The following is a 14,982-nucleotide window of genomic DNA, read 5'->3' as shown; positions in this document are numbered from 1 at the left end:
AACCTACCTTATGTGCACCATGTTTGTGTTACCATTTCTGTATATGTGGCATTCATGCATTCATACATTCATAAAAATCTTTTCCTTTGATTTCCAATGAACTCAGAGGTCTTTTTTGTAAACATCGTAAGTTTCATCAAACTCAATGGATCTTGGGTGTTGATAGGGTGAAAACTCTAATCCACCAAAATGGATGATTGATTTTGATGATAACTTGATCAATGCTTTAATCCAATGCTTTAATGTTTGCAAGTTAATATCTTAAGTTCTTTGAAACTCAAAAAAAAAAATATAAACAACAATTGCATCATTTGCATACATACATTCAGGTTATCCATGAAACTTATCCTTGTCTGTCTCCATCTTTAGAGTTATCTATCTACCATCAAGTTGATTCTTCCTCCTCGAAATCCTCTTCCATAAGGTTTTAGGTCTGATCTTCATTGTCCTTTCCATCAAGGGGCAGCAGGCCATGATTTAGAAAGATGTTTCCCTACTGTTTGTATTTCCTCAGTTATATTGTTTGCTTTTAAACTTTTTTCATTCCAGAATGTTAATTTTAATGAAATGAGCATCGTATTTTTGAATTCATTTTCATCTACTATGTCTATGTTTATGCTTCTTTTACAAAAAAAAAAAATTAAATTATTTTGCTTTCTCTATCAAACTTGTGTTTTATGCAAAGATTGGAGGGAGGATGATGACAAGGAAATACCCAAGTTGTTGAACTGTATGCTTTCAAATAAAACTTTGCTGACGATGTACAGGCATTGTTTCAATTCCCAAACACTGGAGAAATAAGGAAGTTAATCCCTCGTCAACCCCTTTGAGCCTAGAAGTTGGTGTTTCTTTCTATACGAAATAACCCACATTTTAACCCGGGGCAGGGTAGTTCCCAGTTAATTTGGTTGTGCATTCTATTTTAAGAGAATCATTCAATACACCTTTCAACAAGAGTTTTAATCACAAGCTTTCCTCCGCATACATCAAAGAAATGTTGGAGACGCCCAGCAAAAGCCAATGATGGGTCATTATAATCATTAAGCAGGTAGTCACTATCTATCAGGAAAAAAGTATCAAAAAGAGAAAATCAAAGAAAAGCCTGCTAAGTCAAAATCAAAAAATGACTTAGGCAAAAATTAAGGCATCCCGCTGACTGTGAGTTCAAAATAAACAGCTCAGGCAAAAGTTAGGGATATCAAAAAGAAAAAAAGAGATAAGTCAATAAATTCTTAAACCACAAAATGTTGTGACTATCAAAAGGAAGAAGTGACTGCCATCACTAAGTTTTCTTGGCTTGTGAACTATCATCATCACAACAGATAAAATTGCAGAAGTCTCTTAGAACCTGAATGCATATTTTGAATTAACTGGGTTTAGGAATGAAGATCATCACGAAGATGGGGTGGGTTACAAAAAATTTGAGCCTTATACCTTTTATTTTTTAAACCGTGAACCTGACCATGTTACAACCTTCAAAATCCCTAATTGAAGCAAGGTTTATTTTGAAAGCATACTACAACAAGGTTGCGTAAGCTGACTCCCAAGAGATTTACCAATCATTTATGTTGATACCATATCTTTTCTTTATCTTTTACTTTGGTTGTCTTAACCTTTGTGTTTTGACAAGTGATTCCATTTTCTTTACAAAGTGACTTTGATTTCAAAAATATGTTTTGAGCATTGCATTAAAATTACCATTCTTGAATAAACATTTTATTTGCAAGTAAGCACTCATCTTCTAGGAAGTTCAAACAGTAGAGAAACTTGATCAGTGATCCTGTTAGGGGCACATTACTTCAAGATCCTGTTGTTCAGATGTTTAAATCAAGATTTGTTGATCAGAATATCCTCTGCAAGACTTATACTGGGGCAATCTTCTTTAGCAATCCCCAAGCACAATTTATCAGTACTTCTCAAAGGATCATTTGTTTGATACAGTTATCAATGTGACAAGAAGTTTGTTCAAGCATCTTCTTTCCAAGCAGAGTTTTCAGAGTTCCCGTGTTAAGGAATCAAAGCTCCAATCTTGCCTCACAAAAGAGTCAATCCCAGTTGTCATAAATAACTACATTGCATTGAGCATTCATCATGCATAGAAAACTTTAACATCATGCATAGAAACAAAATCATGCTCATTAACATTCTTCCAAGGTCCTGTTGTTGTCAACATCTTACCTTGAGATCAAAGTCCAACTTATTGGCACCTACCAAAACAAATTTATCCTTTTGATTCGTTTTGTCTGTATCTATCTGATATTCTTCATGATATGTCTTGTTTGTTCTGACAATTTTTCAGAACTTTGTCACCTTTTATTCAAAGCTTCTATGGATGTCCCAATTCCCAGTAAAGTGTTATTACCTCATTCAAAGTCACTCTTGAATATCTCTGAGTTCAATCATGTTTTATCTTGATTGTCGTTTGATGCTGCTTCATTCATGGTTTATCTTAAAACGCTTTTGATATTTTCTTCTTAAAATTCAAATCATGTTTTACCTTGATTGACCTTGGTGTTCTCTAATCATGTTTTACCTTGATTGTCACTTGGTATTCTCTAATCATGTTTTACCTTGATTGTCATTTGGTATTTTTCAATCATGTTTTACCTTGATTGTCATTTGATGTTATCCAATCATGTTTTACCTTGATTATCCCTTAATGACATCCAATCATGTTTTACCTTGATGGATCTGTGACGATTATCTAATCATGTTTTACCTTGATTGTCCGTTGATGATTATCCAATCATGTTTTACCTTGGTTATCCTTAATGACATCCAATCATGTTTTACCTTGATGGACCTGTGATCATGTTTTACCTTGATTGTCCGTTGATGATTACCCAATCATGTTTTACCTTGATTGTCATTCGATGTTGCCCAATCATGTTTTACCTTGATTGTCATTTGATGTTGTCCTATCATGTTTTACCTTGATATTCATTTTATGTAGCCACATTCATGTATGCCTCAGATATTCTCTTCTCAAAGTTCAATCATGTTTTATCTTGAAAGCTTTTGTCAACTGTTTCTTTCTTGTGTGAAGTCTGATTCTATTCCTAGATGACGTATACCTTTTCCCTAGCGGAGTCTGTTTACTTCTCCCCATTGGTGTCCTGTTTCCATCTCGTAGAAATCATGTGAATTCATAATCATAAGCATTACATTGCATCTCAGGTTCAAAAATTGTGTTTTTTTATATATTTAAGTCTCTTCCATCACGTTAAAACGAAGATTTACAATCATTGTGTCTCCGGATAGAAGAAACTTAAATAGGGGCATCTGTTGCACCCCAATTTTTGACCTCTGAGATCCCATCATTTTCTAAGTGTTATGATCATTATTGTTATACCCCAAAATTCGCCCTCGTTCTTTTTTCAAAAAAAGAAGTCAACAGACTTCTGTCTAAAAATTTGGATTTTTATACAATCTTGGATTTTTATTTCATAAATATCCTGATTTTATAAATACTCAATTTTTAGAATTTTTTATACAGTATTTTGGTTCGCTGCTAAATTTATTCTTACATAAACGCCAAATATTGTTTATCACTTCATACACTGTTTATTTGAGATTTATTTTCAGATAAATAATGCTGACACAGTTGGTGCAGAAATTAAAATTTGCAGGCGCGGAGTCCGGGTTTCAGATTATACTGGTAACAATTAAATTATTATTGGTTTTATTTCCCACTAATTTTTATTTTTATACTATATTATTTTTTCAAAATCTCTTTCTTTCTTTTCAAATATCTTCCTTTCTTTCCAAATCTCTTTCTTTCAAATCAAATCCTAGCTTTATTCTATACCCCTTTTCTTTTCAAAACCTACCATACTTTTTTTTCAAATCCTACTACTATTCAAACAGTACACTCCACTCCCAACGTCTCTATCTCTCTCTTTTCACTCTATAAATACTCCTCATTTTTTCCATAAATTCTCACATCAAATTTCACTCATCTCCCAAATTTCTCAAACTTCTATCTCATAATTATTTTCTCTTCTTCCTCGGCAAAAATGGGAAAGTGGATGGATACACTTTTTCTTATAGTCATCACTATTTTTACGGTGATCATGTCCTTCTTCTGTCTGCATAGTCCTGAAAAATGCGGACCTGCGATGGTTACACTTCCGATCATCTATTTTCTGTTGTTCATAGCATGGATTATTAATCGTCATTTTTAAAGTTTGTTGTATTTGTCGCTTTCAAATAGTGTACCGTTTATTTTATTTGTCATACTGTTCATTATATTATGTAATATTTGTACTGTTAGTATTAAATGTTGTACTATTTGTCGTACAGTAGTTTAATTATCAAGATAATATTATGTGTGTTAAATATTTATTTTTCTGTGCATTAAATATTTTTTTTCAAGGTTATTATCGGTATTTTCGTTCGCGTACAGTATATTTTATTTATTTATTATGTTTGTGTTTTTCTAACACTCAGGTAAATAAATTTTTCACCATTAACACAACAAAAACAAAAAAAGAAAAAATTAATTTTAACTGTTGAATTTTCACTTTAACTGTTACGTTAATACCCGGACAGCTAGTTACCAGTCAAACCCGCTATCAGCGCAATTCTCCGTGTTTGTACCATCAGTCAAATCAATTTTTCGCACTTCAAATTTCCAAGATTTTGTTCTAGAAGTCTTCTGATAATCACGTGGTCAACAGAGACTCAACACTGCACAAAAATCAGGTACGCCTAACTGTCTCCTACACAAACAGTCCCTAACTAGGTTTTTTTATTTTTTTTCAGGAGAACGAGTTTTTGAGACCTCAAATGGATTTCATGGATCTACATACGTCTCAAAGTACCACCAGACAAATTTTCAAACTTCGATTCGCTCGGACGCACAGTAAACAGCTCAAACAGTCAACAGACGACCAGTTTGACCAAAAAGTCAACAGACAGTCAAAAATGCAATTTTTGGTCAACATCCATATTTTGTCAAAAGATTCATCATGTGATCAATGGTTGATCATAATTCATCAAGAAAAGTTCAGAAATCGACAAAACTCAAAATTGCAAAATTAGAGTTTTTTACCTAAAAGTCAACTGAACTTTGACCGACCATAACTCTCTCATAATTTATCAGAAAAATTCCAACCAAAGCTCATTCTCAAGTAAATTCAATTCTCTACAACTTTGATGTTGGGACCAAGGTCAAGAAATGCTTCCGCCTAAGAGATATAAGCCAAAACATTACAGGTCATTTTCAAAGTCAACAAAAAGCAGTTTTTTGTCAAAGCCCATATCATCAAGATAACTTCTCCAAATGCAAAAACGCTTCCAAAGTGGCTTGTAGAGGACATCTTGGGCTTTCCAAAAAGTTAAAGAACACTTTCATAGGATCAAAATTGAGGGAGATATGCCTTGATGAAGTTGACCTTTTTTGGAAAAATGCATGAAACAAGTAATGACCAAAATTTGATTTTTTTTCAAAAAGGCCAATTCTTTTGTGATTCAATCTTGATTCTCATATGTTTAAAGGGCATCCACGACCCATCCATGATTCATGACATTTTTATTTCATTTTAATTAAATTTTATTCATTTAAAGTTTAATTAAAGTGAGATAATTCAAAGATATTATCAAAGATGCTTATGGTTGCCAATCAAGACCAATTCAAGATGTTTAAATATATTATTGCAAGATTGAAGAGAATAATACTTGAGTGTTTTAACCATGGTTAAGAAATACACTCATTGAAAATATTCCATTATCATATTTTTTCCACAAAATCAATCATGACAATTTCCACTTGCAAGGCTTCCAAGATCAAACTCTTTGCCTATAAATAGAACTTCATTTTCTTCATTCAAGGGAGAGAAAAAAGAGGAGGAGGAACAAGAGAAGAATAACAACACACTCCAAAAGCATAGCATAAGTTTTATATTTTTCAAAAGTTTCAAGAAACTTGTAAAAATCAAGGCTCATTCAAATAGCCACTTTCAATCAATTTCAATCACTCTATTCCACTCTTGGGACATCATAGAGTAAGTACAATGTAATTTTTAATATGTAGTAGTGTTAGGAGTTCATGAATTAAAAACTCCATATTTATGCATATTTTCAATTTCTCAAAAAAAAATGTTTCAATTTTAGTTTTAAGTTGATAAAATGTTTATTTAATTTTTAACATAAAAATATTTTATTTCTTTTCATAATTAATTTATATTGCTTAATTAATTAGTAATTATGTAAATATTGCTTTTTAATTATTTTTAACCAATCAAAAAACTCCAAAAATATTTTCCTTTTAGATTTAGTTTTATATTTTTTGTAATACCCGGTATTAATATTCCCTAAAAGTCTATTACTTATGTTAATAGTAGAGGACTTTTGGAGTTATATTAATGTAAACCATATATTTGGTGATATTGGGAAATAAAACTAAATGTATGTGTGTCAAGGGGATTATAGTATTTTCTCTCTTAAATAAAAGTTAGGGCATTGTTTGGATCCATGTCACTAACCTTTTAAAACAAAACCAGAATTTTAGTAGTAGAAGAAGAAGGAAAACGTGGAAAGGGAGAGGAAGAGGAGAAAAGTTCCAAACTTGATTAAAGCTCTATCCTTGCATGCAACAGAATCCATCCAAGCTTCACCTCTATCATCTGATTTCTGCTCTCAACTCCATCTTTATCATCTTCATCTCCTCCTAAGGTGAGTCCATAGTTAGATGCTTTGGGGTTGCATGTTAGGGTTATGATTGGGGTTTGGGATTGTGAGATAATTAATAAACATATGATGCTAAAAATGTTAATTTCTCGTGTTGATCTTTGTATGTTGATGTTCTTAACTGCATTTGCGTAATATAATTCCGTTTGGACTGTTATACAAGTGTAGGGGATCAACTATAGATGTTTGGGACTGGTTTAGAGCTCCAAAAACGCAGAAAACTGATTCTGCAGCAGAGTAATCGGTTACTGGGTTCTGGGTAACCGGTTACCCTGTGTAAAATTTGTGTTGCTGGGCATTTTTCATGCCAGTAACCGGTTACTGGCTTCTGGGTAACCGGTTACCCTGGGCAAAAGTGCAAAAATCAGCAACTTTTGGAAATTCATAACTCCCATTTCGTGTATCCGTTTGACGCGTACCATATATCGTTAGAAAGCTATTTAAATGTACTATCTAGGAAAATTGGCTTTGGTGTTTAAATAATATTTTTCGATATATCTGATATACCTTAAGTTGAAAGTGCGACACTGAAACTATGTAAATTGTGTGTAGTTGGACTAAATTAGCTCATTGTTTCTAATTGCTATATTTTGCTGAAATGAGAATGCTATATTATGATGAAATATGAACATTCTATTGATCCCCGTTGTTTTGGTTAAACAATCGGAGTTGTCTGTTTGTGTGCTGTTAACGTTTGCTTACGTGTGTGTGTGCTGAATCGAAGTAGACCCGGTACTAAGTTACGATTCGGACCACGGGTCCTTGAGTTGTCTGTGGGACTGCCCTGATCTTGGATCCCAGAGGCACATACCTGAACTACCGTTGCAGTGTGCTTGTGAGGGCCTGGAGGCGTCTTACTCACTTGCTGTATACACACTTGCGTGCTCGGTATGATGGCGTTATGCGGCTAAGTAAGCCTACGCATGACAGGTAAACCATCTCTAATGATGCCATGTAGGCTACATCATTAGGTTCCTATCCGGATGGGCTCATGCGTCGAGACGGCGTGTTACACTTGCTGTTAACACCACTTGCGTACAGATGGTTAATGGGACGATGTCGCCTCTTAGGCAAGGTCATCTCGCAGCCATGTAGGCTTGTGCGAACCCATTTAATCATTCTTGCAGGGTGCTTGTGTAAGTCTCTTGACAAATAGGCATGGGTGAACCCACCGAGGGTGTGTTAGTAACTTAGTCTAGTGGTATTAACGTACTTCTGGATTCCCCGTCATGGATGCGGGTATTGCATACTTGGTTGCTATACAATGCGTATTTGCTTGAGACAAGTCCAATGGTGGACGAGTCGCTTGTTTACTCCGTGCTTGTACCGGAAGTGAGAGTAACCCCGAATCCATGGTGGATTCGTGTATCTTTGTATGTTCCCTTTAGACCCGAGTGGACTAATAGGATAGGTGGACTCACTGAGATTTAGTAATCTCATCCCACTCCAATTATTATTTTTCAGGTGGTTCGAGGCAAGATCGCGGTAAGGGAAAGATGGATTAGATCTCTTGGCGGTGCTTGGATGTTTCTTTTAGTTTCTCATCGTGCTTATTACTTTGTGTATTTTGGACATGTACTATTATGATGTACTTGTATTATGGCCATGATACATTCGGCTTTTTTGTACTCGTGTACTTCTACTTTCCGCTGCAAAACATTATGTATTTTGTTGTCTTATGAACCATTTATAATACTTTATGCATATTATTCTAGACAAATATGTGTGGGGTGTTACAGTTGGTATCAGAGCCTGGTCGATCCTCGACTTTGCTAAGACACATCATAATGCAGTACAATTCTGCCTCATATGTGTATAATCAGTATGATTCCTTATGTCTTATTTATGGCATTGAGTCTGATCAGCTTGATTCCATGCGTAGGACAGACAGGGAGATGGCTGAGCAACGCAGAGGTCCCGGAAGGCCCAGAACTAGGCATGTGGAGCCCGAGCAAGAAGCTGGAGGTGCAGGCGTGCCTTGGCAACAGATGATGCAGCAGATGATGCAACAGAACCAGATGATGGCTCAAATGATGCAAGGCATGCAGGGACAACAACCTCCTACTCAAGCTCCCGTTCCTCAAGCTGCAGCTGGACCAGATTTTCGTGCCTTCTTCAGGATGGATCCTCCAGAGTTTGTTGGCGGACTTGATTCTCTTTTGGCTCATGATTGGTTAGCTGGTATGGAAAGGGTGTTCCAAGCTATTCAGTGTACTGAAGAAGAAAAGGTGATCTTTGCTACCCAGAAGATGAAGGGACCGGCTCTGAGGTGGTGGAACACTGCATCCACTTATTTCACCACACAGGAGATTCCTAAGGATTGGCAACACTTCAAAGTGGCATTCTTGGAGAAGTACTTCCCTAACAGTGTGAGGACTCAGAAGGAACGTGAATTTCAGAACTTCAAGCAAGGTGACATGTCTGTTTCAGAATATGCAGAGAAGTTCGAGGACTTGGCAGACTACTCCAGACAAGCTGTTTATGCTCCAGATGAACTATGGAAGATCGATCAGTTTATGATGGGTTTGAGGGCCGACATTGCCCATAGCGTTTCCCAAAGAGAGTTCACCACTTATGCTGAATGTTTGAGGCAATGCTACGTTGCCGAAAACAGCTTGAAGAGGGTTCAAGAAGAGAGGAACCAGAACAGGACTAACTTTAGGGAGCAAGGGAGGTCTGCTCAAAACTTGAGGCCCCGTAATCCTCCACCAAAGATGAAGCAAAGCTACGGTGACCGTTTTCCCCGACCACCCTTTTGTGATAAGTGTAGGAAGAAGCACACTGGGAATTGTGAAGCTTATCCGGGTAGATGTTTTGAGTGTGGCGAGAAAGGTCACATGATGAGGAATTGTCCGAAGAAGAGAGCTCCAGAGAATACTGCAGGTCGAGTTTACACTTTGGATTCGAGAAAGGCCAAGGGAAACAACAATCTCATTGCGGGTACGTGTTATGTTAACAATCAACCTTTATGTGTTTTAGTTGATTGTGGAGCCACTCATTCCTTTGTCTCTACTGAGTGTGTTTACCGACTTGGTTTGGAAGCTACTCCATTACCCAGTCCTATGATTATTTCTTCGGCAACGGATGATACCGTGGAAGCTCGACTAATTTGTAAAGATTGTTCAGTCTCTTTTAACGGTCGTGACTTCCCGATTGATCTAATTTGCTTACCCCTCAAAAAGCTTGATGTTATTCTAGGGATGGATTGGTTGTCTCTTAATTCGGTATACATTGGTTGCAAAGAGAAGGCCATATTCATTCCTGCTGAAGAGACTTCTTCTGACGATGCAATTGCCAAGTTGATAGAAGGTACAATCAGCTCGGTTAATTATCTCTTTTCTCAAGAAAGATCCTTTCTTTTAGTTCTTTCCAAGGAGCCTTCGGTGAGGATTGAATTGTCGAAAATTCCGGTGGTGTGCGAATTTCCTGATGTATTTCCTGAGGATATCACCTCTCTTCCTCCGGAAAGAGAAGCGGAATTCTCGATCGATCTTGTTCCTGGGACAGCCCCAGTTTCCATCACTCCTTATAGGATGTCTCCTATTGAACTCAGAGAATTGAAACGTCAATTGGAAGAGCTTCTTGCTAAGCATTTCATTCAACCCAGTGTCTCTCCATGGGGAGCTCCTGTTCTTTTGGTGAAGAAGAAAGACGGAAGTATGCGTCTGTGCATCGATTATCGTCAGCTGAACAAAGTCACCATAAAGAACAAATATCCTTTACCACGGATTGATGACCTCCTAGATCAGTTGAAAGGAGCCAGTGTGTTCTCGAAGATTGATCTTAGGTCAGGGTACCATCAAATCCGAGTGAAGAGCTCTGATGTGCCTAAGACTGCATTCAGGACTCGATAGGGTCACTACGAGTTTTTGGTTATGCCATTTGGTGTGACTAATGCTCCGGCAGTTTTCATGGATTACATGAATCGAATCTTTCAGCCATATCTGGACCAGTTTGTAGTAATCTTCATTGATGACATTCTTGTGTATTCTCGTACCCCTGAGGAGCATGAAGAACATTTGCGGATTGTGTTATCTACTCTTCGGGAGAAACAATTGTATGCCAAGTTCAGTAAGTGTGAATTTTGGCTATCTGAAGTGAGTTTTCTTGGTCACGTCATCTCAAGAGGAGGCGTAGCAGTGGATCCTTCTAAAGTAGAAGCAGTAGTGAACTGGGAGAGGCCAAAGAATGTGACTGAAGTCAGAAGCTTCCTAGGCTTGGCAGGTTATTACCGGAGATTCATCATGGGGTTTGCTAAGTTAGCCTTACCATTGACAAAGCTTACGCGTAAGGAGGTTGCTTTTGAATGGGACTCCGAGTGTGAGCAAAGTTTCCAGAAACTTAAGAAGAAGTTGACTACTGCACCCGTGTTAGTGATTCCGGATCCAAACCGATCCTATGAGGTGTTCTGTGATGCTTCTAAGAAAGGTTTAGGTGGAGTATTGATGCAAGATGGCCAGGTGGTAGCTTATGCCTCTCGACAGTTGAGATCTCATGAAGAGAATTACCCGACCCATGATCTTGAGCTTGCTGCAATAATCTTTGCACTCAAGGTGTGGCGACATTACCTATATGGCGTTCACTTTGAGATGTTCAGTGATCATAAAAGCTTGAGATATCTCTTTGACCAGAAGGAGTTGAATATGCGACAAAGGAGATGGATGGAGTACCTAAAGGATTATGACTTTGAATTGAAGTATCATCCAGGAAAGGCTAACAAAGTGGCAGATGCTTTAAGCAGGAAGGAATTTAGAGTTGCTGAATTGATGATGTTAGAACATGGATTGTTAGAAAAGTTTCGAGATCTTAACCTTCAGTTTGAATGGACACCCAATGGTGTGTTGATCAGTAACTTGAACATCCAGAATGAGCTGCGAGAAAGAATTCGGATATCCCAAGGGTACGACGAGCACTTGCAAGCGAGCGAAGGCATGCCTGATTTTGTGAGGGCACCCGATGGGGTAATCTTGTTTAAGCAACGAATGTGTGTACCTAATGATTCTGAGTTGAAGCGTTTGATTCTGGATGAAGCCCACAAGAGTAAATTTTCTATTCATCCTGGATCGACCAAAATGTATCAAGACTTGAAGAAGGACTTTTGGTGGCCAGGGATGAAGAAGGAGATTGCAGAGTATGTGGCACAATGTCCCATTTGCCAACAGGTTAAGATTGAGCATCAGAGACCAGGAGGAATGTTGCAACCATTGGAGGTACCAACGTGGAAATGGGATTCTATCTCTATGGATTTCATTGTGGGATTACCTCGTACTCGGGGCGGACATGATTCTATATGGGTGATAGTGGACAGGTTGACTAAGTCTGCTCACTTTTTACCTGTAAAGACCACTCACAAGGTGATTCATCTCGCAAGGCTTTTCATAGCAGAGATTGTACGGTTGCATGGCGTGCCGTCCAGTATAGTGTCTGATCGTGATCCAAAATTCACTTCAAGATTTTGGAAGGTGTTTCATAAAGAATTGGGGACTAGACTGGACATGAGTACGTCTAACCATCCTCAATCCGATGGGCAGACGGAGAGGACGATCCAGACAATAGAGGATATGTTGAGAGCTTGCATTCTAGAAGAAGGTGGGAGTTGGAAAGATCATTTGCCATTGATAGAGTTCGCATACAATAACAGTTACCATGCTAGTTTGGGTATGGCTCCCTATGAAGCTCTATACGGGAGAAAATGTCGATCACCTTTGTGTTGGGCAGAGGTAGGAGAGAAGAGTATTCTTGGACCGGAGATCATACAAGAGACTACCGAGAAAGTTAAGATGATCCGAGATAATCTCAAGAAAGCCCAAGACCGACAAAAGGACTATGCGGACAAGCGGAGGAGACCTTTGGAATTTGAAGTGGGTGATCATGTGTATTTGAAGGTCACTCCAAGATTAAGGTTGGGAGGACCGTTCAAAACGCGTAAACTCAGTCCGAGATATGTGGGACCGTATCAGATTATGAGTCGGGTAGGTGAAGTGGCTTATCAGTTGGCATTACCACCTTCACTATCCGGGCTGCATGACGTATTCCACGTATCTCAGCTCCGAAAGTTCGTACCTGATACCTTTCATCCTATTCTTCCGGATTCTGTTGAAGTAGAACCAGATCTTACCTATGATCCCCAACCTTACTGTATCCTGGAGCGTGCGAGCAAGTCTCTCCGGAGTAAAGAGATACCTATCGTGAAGGTGATGTGGGATGAGACGCGTCCTGAAGAGGCTACTTGGGAGCTCGAGTCAGAGATGCGGGAATCCTACCCTCACTTATTTTGGTAAGTTTCTTCGAATTCGAGGGCGAATTCTATTTAAGGGGGGGAGAATGTAATACCCGGTATTAATATTCCCTAAAAGTCTATTACTTATGTTAATAGTAGAGGACTTTTGGAGTTATATTAATGTAAACCATATATTTGGTGATATTGGGAAATAAAACTAAATGTATGTGTGTCAAGGGGATTATAGTATTTTCTCTCTTAAATAAAAGTTAGGGCATTGTTTGGATCCATGTCACTAACCTTTTAAAACAAAACCAGAATTTTAGTAGTAGAAGAAGAAGGAAAACGTGGAAAGGGAGAGGAAGAGGAGAAAAGTTCCAAACTTGATTAAAGCTCTATCCTTGCATGCAACAGAATCCATCCAAGCTTCACCTCTATCATCTGATTTCTGCTCTCAACTCCATCTTTATCATCTTCATCTCCTCCTAAGGTGAGTCCATAGTTAGATGCTTTGGGGTTGCATGTTAGGGTTATGATTGGGGTTTGGGATTGTGAGATAATTAATAAACATATGATGCTAAAAATGTTAATTTCTCGTGTTGATCTTTGTATGTTGATGTTCTTAACTGCATTTGCGTAATATAATTCCGTTTGGACTGTTATACAAGTGTAGGGGATCAACTATAGATGTTTGGGACTGGTTTAGAGCTCCAAAAACGCAGAAAACTGATTCTGCAGCAGAGTAATCGGTTACTGGGTTCTGGGTAACCGGTTACCCTGTGTAAAATTTGTGTTGCTGGGCATTTTTCATGCCAGTAACCGGTTACTGGCTTCTGGGTAACCGGTTACCCTGGGCAAAAGTGCAAAAATCAGCAACTTTTGGAAATTCATAACTCCCATTTCGTGTATCCGTTTGACGCGTACCATATATCGTTAGAAAGCTATTTAAATGTACTATCTAGGAAAATTGGCTTTGGTGTTTAAATAATATTTTTCGATATATCTGATATACCTTAAGTTGAAAGTGCGACACTGAAACTATGTAAATTGTGTGTAGTTGGACTAAATTAGCTCATTGTTTCTAATTGCTATATTTTGCTGAAATGAGAATGCTATATTATGATGAAATATGAACATTCTATTGATCCCCGTTGTTTTGGTTAAACAATCGGAGTTGTCTGTTTGTGTGCTGTTAACGTTTGCTTACGTGTGTGTGTGCTGAATCGAAGTAGACCCGGTACTAAGTTACGATTCGGACCACGGGTCCTTGAGTTGTCTGTGGGACTGCCCTGATCTTGGATCCCAGAGACACATACCTGAACTACCGTTGCAGTGTGCTTGTGAGGGCCTGGAGGCGTCTTACTCACTTGCTGTATACACACTTGCGTGCTCGGTATGATGGCGTTATGCGGCTAAGTAAGCCTACGCATGACAGGTAAACCATCTCTAATGATGCCATGTAGGCTACATCATTAGGTTCCTATCCGGATGGGCTCATGCGTCGAGACGGCGTGTTACACTTGCTGTTAACACCACTTGCGTACAGATGGTTAATGGGACGATGTCGCCTCTTAGGCAAGGTCATCTCGCAGCCATGTAGGCTTGTGCGAACCCATTTAATCATTCTTGCAGGGTGCTTGTGTAAGTCTCTTGACAAATAGGCATGGGTGAACCCACCGAGGGTGTGTTAGTAACTTAGTCTAGTGGTATTAACGTACTTCTGGATTCCCCGTCATGGATGCGGGTATTGCATACTTGGTTGCTATACAATGCGTATTTGCTTGAGACAAGTCCAATGGTGGACGAGTCGCTTGTTTACTCCGTGCTTGTACCGGAAGTGAGAGTAACCCCGAATCCATGGTGGATTCGTGTATCTTTGTATGTTCCCTTTAGACCCGAGTGGACTAATAGGATAGGTGGACTCACTGAGATTTAGTAATCTCATCCCACTCCAATTATTATTTTTCAGGTGGTTCGAGGCAAGATCGCGGTAAGGGAAAGATGGATTAGATCTCTTGGCGGTGCTTGGATGTTTCTTTTAGTTTCTCATCGTGCTTATTACTTTGTGTATT

The sequence above is a fragment of the Vicia villosa genome, unplaced genomic scaffold (genome assembly GCF_029867415.1).
Source record: "Vicia villosa cultivar HV-30 ecotype Madison, WI unplaced genomic scaffold, Vvil1.0 ctg.000606F_1_1, whole genome shotgun sequence".
Classification (NCBI taxonomy): Eukaryota; Viridiplantae; Streptophyta; class Magnoliopsida; order Fabales; family Fabaceae; genus Vicia; species Vicia villosa.
Note: the sequence above shows the minus strand (reverse complement) of the source record.